General features: G+C 38.0%; 2 long non-coding RNA genes across 2 annotated transcripts; one reads left to right on the forward strand and one right to left on the reverse strand.

Moving 5' to 3' along the window:
* Positions 1–929: 929 nt before the first annotated feature.
* Positions 930–2,317, forward strand: LOC117511880. The gene is made up of 2 exons (XR_004561117.1): positions 930–1,744; positions 1,982–2,317. It is a non-coding gene; the product is annotated as an uncharacterized LOC117511880 (long non-coding RNA).
* Positions 2,318–7,393: 5,076 nt separating this feature from the next.
* On the reverse strand, positions 7,394–7,761 carry LOC117511879. The gene is made up of 2 exons (XR_004561116.1): positions 7,622–7,761; positions 7,394–7,530 (listed from the first exon to the last, which is right to left on the reverse strand). It is a non-coding gene; the product is annotated as an uncharacterized LOC117511879 (long non-coding RNA).
* Positions 7,762–8,981: the final 1,220 nt, after the last annotated feature.

The raw sequence follows: 8,981 nt of genomic DNA on the forward strand, positions 1-8,981 counted from the left end.
AGTGACAGTGTCGGGTTTCCCCGTACTTTAAAACCTATCATTAAACATAACATCAAGTAACCATGAGCTTGTGACACCCCAGGAATGCACATCAAGTGACAAACATCAACTGCTTGTTGTGCTCATTTGTAGCTAATGTGACATTAGGGTTAGTAAAAGGCTACAGAACCACATATCTACTTTTTGATACCAACAAACACAGTACAAAGGTTAAGCAGAGGACGTTTGCAATCGATCTTTTGAGTTCATATAACTGAAGAAGTCGCAATAATTGTTCTAAAGCACCTGGTTCAAGGACTCTGCCTAAGAAGGCCAGGTCATATTTTTGTCCAGACCATTTTGGCCAACTGCTGTCAAAGGCTGGACTACATAGAGGCTATTGGACCACCTGTTTGAGGAATGATTGTTTGAACTCTAGCAGTGACCAAGATAACGTACAACAAAGGTGTAGTGTCCACCCCCTGAAATCCTGATTGGATTGATGAGTGTATTCTGTCCTAAGCTGAGGGACCAGGAGCAGGTGTAGTAAATAAGATGTGTGTCCCGGTAACAAAATAGTTTTCAATGTGCTCCCCTTTAAAGCTGCTGTTCTTCTTGTGGAGGTTCTGGAAACAAACTGAATCTGAATGATGACCCCTGTTTTTGCAGTCTGAAATAACTGACATTAACAGTGACCTTTACAGGCTGAAAGTCAATGTGAGTAGCATATTGCACACTTAATAGCGGTCTTTGAACATCTAGTTGAAGCTTTTAAGAAGAATCTGATGCCTTACAAAAAAGAGGAAGGACCTCACGTGCGGTGATGCCAAACAAAATTAAAGCAGTAAAGTTCTTCTTAATGACAATAAAGGTTGATAATCATGTTTTGGATCACGGTGCACAGATGACATTTACAAAATAATAATAATAATCTATGACCAGATCAAGAATTCTAACAGATGTTTTGCCAGTACACTTTGATGTGCATTAAAGTTGTGATACAAGTCCGGGAAACGGAGGAATCGTGCAGAACTTTAGTCTCATTGGTTGCACGGGTGAAAGGTTAAAGGCAGCTGGAACAGAAATGAAGAGTCGGACAGCAGAGGTCACATGGTTACTGATGTTTTGGTTTCCAGGTGTGGATGCCGTTTGGGTGGAAAAGTTCAGGATGATGTTGGTGTGGACGTGCTGTGTTGCACTCTGGGTGTGCGATGTTGTGCAGGTGAAGCAGGTGGGGACAGGTCGAGGTGTTACTGTGTCAACAGAGGAATTTGGACTTCCTGCACCACAGTGGCAAAGCAGGAGGCAGGGGTCACCGTGCTTTGACCCCCCTTCCAAGGGACAAAGGGGCTCTTTCTCTTCTTTGTGTCTTAAAGTAGAACTCAAACCTGAAACTGAACTTGATGTTCTGAGAATCCAGGACAGTTTAACACAAACAGTTAAAGTGTTAAATATTTGTCAACACAGACAGCTTCTGGGATAATTAAACAAAGACATCAACACCTATTGATAGGGTGCTTGTTTCCTGCCAAGGTCCAATAACTGAATCATTATGATGGCCCATCTTATCTACCAAGGTCCACAAAGTCATGAGTCATTATTAAGACCCAAATTTCCACCAAGGTCCAAACAAGTCCCATGAATCATTATTAAGACCCAAATTTCCACCAAGGTCCGAAGGTCCCATGAACAAATAAGACCCAGTGTATCCACAAGTTCCAAAAAGTCCCATGAACCATTATTAAGACCCAACCTATCCACCAAGGTCCAAAAGGCCCCATAGACGAATAAGACCCAGCATCCACAAGTTCCAAAAAGTTAGATGAACCATTATTTAGTTCCCACCCTATACACCAAGATCCAAAAACTCGCATTAACTAAGATTAAGACCCAATCTATCCACCTAGGTACATAAAAGTCCCATGAATCATTATTAAGAGCCAATATTTCCACCAAGGTCGAAAAGGTCCCATGAACAAATAAGACCCAGTGTATCCACGAGTTCCAAAAAGTCCCATGAACCATTATTAAGACCCAACCTTTCTACCAAGGTCCAAAACGTCTCATGAAGTATTATTAAGACCAAACCTATCCTCAACATCCAAAAGGTTCCATGAACCATTAAGACTCAACTTATCCACCAACAGCCAAAAAGTCCCATGACCTGTTACTTAAGATCCAAGGTTCATGGAAAATAATTAATTAGTCATTAACTTACTGATCCTACTAATGAATGAACAAACCAGTAAGGATCAAATAGAACCTCCTTTGTCGAGGGAAACATGATACTCTGAACTCAACACTTTTCAAAGCATCCACAACAAAAATAAAATAAAATGTCTTCTCAAGTAGAACAAAGGCAACTTAGAAATAACTCAAAGGGGACTTCTAGTTCCTCAGTACTGTGTGAATATACATTTCACAATCACAGATCTTGATCCAGAGTTAAACAAAAATCCAGTTGCTAATGGGCAAAAATTACAGAATCACCTCATGTAGAAAGTGCTCACTTAAAGTTTTAACTTCATATTCAACAAATAAATCACAGATATGCATAAATCTTGTGCTGTGAGGCATTTTGGACCTTGGCAGAAGCATACAAACTGAATGCTCTTCTGGTTTAGATGTGAAACTAGAGCTTTGTTGTGCAGAAGAACAGCTAAGAAAACAGTGTGTGTGATTATTGCGCAACTAAGTCGTGGTTTCTTTTTGGGATTGGTGTCTACTTTAATAATATATATGTGTGTGTTGATTTGTTTTCTCCTTTTTTAAAGAACTTCAAGATTTATTGAGCTTTGTTTGGAACTCAAACTGCATTTTTGTTTTTTTTGCATTTTACTTTAACTTTATTTCAAATAAGGTTGGAAAAATTCATGTGATCAAAAAGATTGTACATTTTTGTCTTCATTGTGATGTTTTGTACCAAGTCAGAAATCAAGAACGTTTGATTAACACTTGTTTTTAAGGTGAAACACTTGTTTGAACTTTGCCTTAAATATAAAATTAATTATGTGTGGTTGGATTGCCTATAGTCCTCCAGTAGAATTTGCTGGTGCTTCGCTGTTAGTTTTACTCGTTATTAACCGTATTTCTAAATCCTCTGTAAACAGCATCGTCAGTAATGTTGAGTTGATATCGGTCAAGTTTTAAGTGAATGTTTATGGATTTGTTTCTTTGCTTCAATCTTTCCTGCTCTTTGTTGCTAATTTTGCACTCACATTTGTGAAATGCTTCTTAAATATCAAAGTCTAACATTTTGCATAACCAAAATAACCATTAATTGAATTATAGAAGGCAAGTACAAAACATTTTGTTCTGTACAGCTGTAGTCAGATGAAGTGTTGATAAAATGTCAGAATTAACAGGCTTGAAACTCAGTCACTATTCATCATTGTCACATAAATATCACAACAACAAGGTCAGAGTTTTTAGAAGAGAGCCTGATGTTGATAAATGCACACATTGTCAGGATTTAAAATGCTTTGTTACTTTTAGGCACATGATTACAGTCATTAGGCTAGGCTAACTAGCATACTCTTCAGATTAGCTTCCTGCAGTGGTGAGCACAGCTAACCAAAAAGTTTGCTCCAATAAACGCTAATCCACTAACTGAAAAGTTAACTTTTATAATGCTAAACTGATAAACTGCAAAAGATAAAAATAAAAAATTAAAAATTAGCAGAAGTTACAGCTAACCACTAACTTTTAGTATTGTTGGCTATTTATAAACCAGTTTGGAGTTTAAGCACCACCGAGGCTTCTGAGTAAAATCAAAAGCAACCACAAACCCAAAAACGAACAAGTGAGAGCTTCTGTCTTACGTAGTCAGACCGCTGTGAGTTCAGTCCTCCCCAGGGAGGGGAAGGGGCTGGCTGCTGTTGCTCCCCATCCCCCCCCCCCCCCCCCCAAAAAAAATGGCAGGTAAGAGACATGAAATGCAACACACTTTTCACTCATAGTTTTACTCATAAACAACTACTTCCAGAAAGTTTATCAATATTAACGTTACCTCTGTCATTTTTACAGAGAGGAAATATCACACATATGAGATATTACATTTTAAAGGAATGCGCAAAATTCTGAAGGTTTATTTAACAGACACACTTGCCAAAAGGCATTATGGGAAAATGAGTCTCCTTCACTGGTTGGTTGATTTATTTATTTGTAAAAACAACACACAAGTTCCTGTAACATATGTGTTGGTTTTACAAATAAATGTGTATTTGTAAATGTCATTTTTTTTTCATTTGTAAAAAAGGCACATGCAAAACTTCACACTCGCATCCAGTAGATGGCAGTGTTCTTGTCATTTTGACTGGGGGGGGGGGGCAGGAAGTGATTGAAAGAGACATTTGAATTTCCCATAATGCCTTTCAGCACATGTGTCTGTTATAAGCGCAAAACTTCAGAATTTAGCGCATTCCTTTAAAAGATATGTCATATGTGTGATATTTTCTCTTCGTAAAAATGACAGAGGTGCCATTAATATCGATAAACTGACTGGAATTAGTTGTTTATGAGTAAAACCATGAGTGAGTGCATTGCATGAGTGAGCTTTTCCTCAAGGGGATTTATGGGCGGTCTGCTTGGTTCTGGCCATATTAAAGCTTCCTTCAGATCTGTTCTGCCTCTTCTGCTGAGCCAGGTCTCTCTGCAGCGCTTAGAACGCTCGTAACATGACCGAACTGACTCATTTTTTTCACCTCTGTTTGAACAACCGAACACAGCACAAAAGTTGACCATTGTTGAAGCTTCTGCAATTGTTTGCCAAATGCACGTAGCGTATCACAGCGGCCACCGCGTCGTAATCCATAATGGCCGCAAGGCGCAAAAATCACATGACCGATACATCGCATGAAATCTCTCTATACCAATATGGTCTGGAACTCTGAAATTTGTCATGTTTGTCTGCTTTACTGACCACATGCACCATACTGGAGCACCACATTACATTTTGGGTGATAACAATACACCAATTTACTAATTAGCTACCTACACTATACGCCTGTTTTGGAGACAACCACATACATGCTAAGTAACCCTGCTAGCTGGCTTAACGTATTTTTGCAGTGACAAGGCTAGGCTAGTTAGCTTACTGTTGAAGCCAGCTTCAGGTATTCAGAGATGAGGTATGTGGAGATTAAGGCAATGTATACAAATGTTTGTCACAACTACAAGGCCAAAATGTCAGGATATCAGGAATGCCAGGATAGCAGCCTGGCTTGGCAAATGCAGCACTGATTAGCAAAACCCTTATTCAACACAGCTAGTTAGCTACATGCTCAACATGACTGTTTTGAAACAGCTAGATGCTAATCAGCCATGCTAGCTTGCTTGGCTGAAAGTTGTATTGACTGATCTTGGCTAGTTAGCCTACTATTTAAGTTAGCTTCATGTATTCGCTGCTCTTTACTATAATAACAAAAGTAACTTATATATTGCTATTAGCTTGTTATTCATGTCCACCAATGAATGGCGAGTGTTGCTGTTTTTCCAAACGTAAAGTATGTAAGAATGTCCTTTGTTCTACTGAAAGTCCAAACAGGGCTAAGAGTTACCATGGCAACCATCAACTAATTAACACATTCAGAACTTTTGAGTCAACAGGTGTATTTCACATGGCGCAGCGTTTCTAGCTGGACTTGATTTTAACCAGCAGGCACTGAATATTAGCCAAACCCATCCGCAATGGGCATCAAGTTGATTTCTTCTGTCTGCACTGTGATTTTATGAATCCTGGTCATCTTTTCCACAAGCTAGCAGACTCCATGTAGGGACGCCCATCATGGTTCCTCTGTAAAGGTGCCAGTATTCTTTAAAATATGTCAAACATCAGGATAGGAATTTGTCTTTTGCATCTACAGTGATTATTTCTTTGTATTTTGTTTTGTTGTGTTTGTTGTTGTTTTCTTTGTGTCAACCCCCGAAACATGTATTTTCTACATCTGATAATTGTGATTGGTCACAATATCATGACTGATCATATCATAAAGAATATAAAATTCTTGACTTTTTTCTGGCTTGATCCACTGTCTTGCTTCTAAAATGCTACTACAATGCTAGCACTTGCATGAGCAAAATGTGGACATTTTCAGGAAAAGCAGCCATCTCAGTATTGTTTTTCTTTCCGTTTTGTTATTGCAAAAGTAAATTTAGCACCTACCAGCTGTGCGTCATTACAGCTCGCATAAATGAGGCCTTGTTTTAGAAAAAAAGTGACTTGTGACTGTAAATTTCCTACCAACATAAAAATAATTCAGTTAAGGACACAATCACCGCTGGTCTATTGTTGCATTTTTTTTTGTATTTTATTCTACATTTTGTCATGCATCTTTTGAAGTATACTGGTGCCTTAAGAAGACATGCTAACATGGCTGTAAGACTATTTGTGCTTAATTGTTACTGTTGTTAAAACCTGAACACGCGAAGATATTTTATATGAACGTTTGATGTTTTTGTAGCACAAAAGTACATTTAGCGAACAATAACTGCAATGAAGGGGAATCCTGTTTATGAAGCTAAATATGCTGTTAGCTGTGAATAGCTCTTTGACTATAATTGTTATGTAAAAAATATCAAACCCACTTCATCGTTGAACTCTGACCTCTTTCATGTGTTATTAATGATGTATGATAAAAACATTTCTCGCCAGCTGTAACGGTTCATAACGTTAAACTCTGTGAATGCAGGAGATTCATTTGTTTACATTTTACAGACCACATGAATGTCAACTTTAAAGTCCAAATCTAGGAAAAAAAAATAATAATGTTGATGTTGTGGTTATGGTTATTACTATGAAAAAACACAACTAGTGTCACATTTGTGCTTAATTTGGCTGCGTGAGAAATTGTCTCCATGTGGTTTTGGGGACTGTTGTTGCTCGCTGCCTGAGTCATGTCACAGTTTGTCTCTCCATAAGATGTGACAAGGCGGTTTGTTGCTTTTTTTATTTCAGTCAGATAATATGGCAAATATCTCTCTGCATTTTTACATCACCTCAAGGCTGGAGAGGAGTGTAATAAGTGAGTATATGGTGAGCTGTTTTTAATAAGGTCGGGATGACTCATGAAAATCATTAGCCGACTAGTCAGGTACCGTTAGTCATTGACTAGTCGACTCGTCGGTGACTAAATTTGACATTGAGTCATTAAGTCAATTGAATCTTGAATCTTCATGGTGAAACTCAAATGTGACATTTATTTTTAACAAATATAAGCACAAAATCACAAACAAAAAAACAGCATTAGCATGAAGACAATAGCTGTATTCATTTACTAGTCATAGACGACCTGTTTGAGCCATTTAAGTCACCTGTCGAGGTTCACACACGTTCGTCACTGAGTGAAGGGAGCAGTGGCAGCTCTAGCAGGTTGATTCTTTTAAGGCTTAAATGAACTTAATAAATGGCTTTCAGCTAGTCGGATGTTAGATAGTCATAGTCTGCTCTTAGGGCTAGTCATCCCATCCCTAGTTTTTAATGTTTGCAACTCTTATAAAATGTAATCACAGATTGTAAAAACAAACCAGGCTTTAATTATTCTGATTTTTCATCTCAAAATGAAAACACATCTCGGTATCCTGATTGAAGTTTAAATTAAATTTAGGAAGTATATAATGAATTAGTCATCCCTTTTACAGCCACTTGTCTTTAAAGCTACAGTGTGTAGGTTTAGTGGCATTTATTAGCTGAAATGGAGTGTAGCATTGACTTATTAATTACCTGTGACAGCAAAACAATGTGGGGTTTTTTAGCTTAGAATGAGCCCTTGATATCTACATGGGAGTGCGTCCCCTCATGGACACCACCATGTTCATACAATCAGAGGCGCTGCTTCACAACAGGAAAGCCGAGGGCCCCAAGAGCTGACAAACTTTAAATTACAGCCTGAGCCGTATGTCACTTTGGGGTATGGGTGCATTTCACGAGGTGGTCCATTTTGGAAAATTCCTGGTTTCCTTTTATAAAATGATACACCTAGCTTCATTTTTTTTTTGTGTGCTACAACAACAATCTATACATCAGTGGAAAGCTATCGGCTTACTCTGTCCAACTGTATCACAATTCCTGAGTTAGGGAAATTCTCCTGGGCAGCAAACTAGCTCCAAACATTCTGGTTTGGAATGTCCCGTGTTACATGCTGATGCACAAAAAAAAACAAGGTTATAAAAGTCTCAGAGTCTTCACTAAGTTGCACACTACAGACCTAAAATTTAAAGATGCATGTCTTGAGTTGTTTTAAGACTGATTTATAGCCCAACATGTGGAAAATTGAGTAAGTTGTTCTTCCATATACCAGACCAGGTACGGTTGTCCTGTATGTGTTATTTGAAAAACTAAATATTATAATGTCATTGTTATTCAGAATACAATTACAGTGTTGTGTTTTCTATTCTACTGCATAAATGCTCAGAACTTTGATTGATGCATCACGTAATGGATTTGTACGAAGGCATCCGTCTGTTGCAGGCTCTTAATTTCATGGTAAACCTATGAAACACTGTACATTTTTACCAAACTTTAAGCAGTGTTTCAGTTTACTTTAATTCCTCTTTGCTTTACAAAGCATACTGGGATTCATGCAAGGATGTGAGCCAAATGCTCATTACATAAGCTTTATTTTGGTGTATAATATGTTATGCTTGAAATAAAATGTGCACTTAGTTTAAGCACCTTAAAAAATCTGAAATTTTTGTGACAGTGCAGTTTAAGACGGGTCTAAAAGTAGTTTTGTAAAATATTGATGTTAATGTTTATTTTTATGAGTTATTGTGATTCTTTTCAGGTTATCTATTTAAAATGAGTGGAAGGAAGTCTAGGATAGTGGTGTGGAGACAGACGAAAGCTGAAAAAAGAGGGAACAGAGCAAATTGGATTATGAAAAGCAAAAGGAAGAACTTCGAGCCAAGGCAAGAGCGGAGAAAGCAGAAACCGAAACTGCTACAGCCATTATGTAAAGTAACCACAGGATCAGAGTAAAAGCACTGAGAGAGTCAGAATGCAC

Source organism: Thalassophryne amazonica, chromosome 6 (assembly GCF_902500255.1).
Source record: "Thalassophryne amazonica chromosome 6, fThaAma1.1, whole genome shotgun sequence".
Taxonomy (NCBI): Eukaryota; Metazoa; Chordata; class Actinopteri; order Batrachoidiformes; family Batrachoididae; genus Thalassophryne; species Thalassophryne amazonica.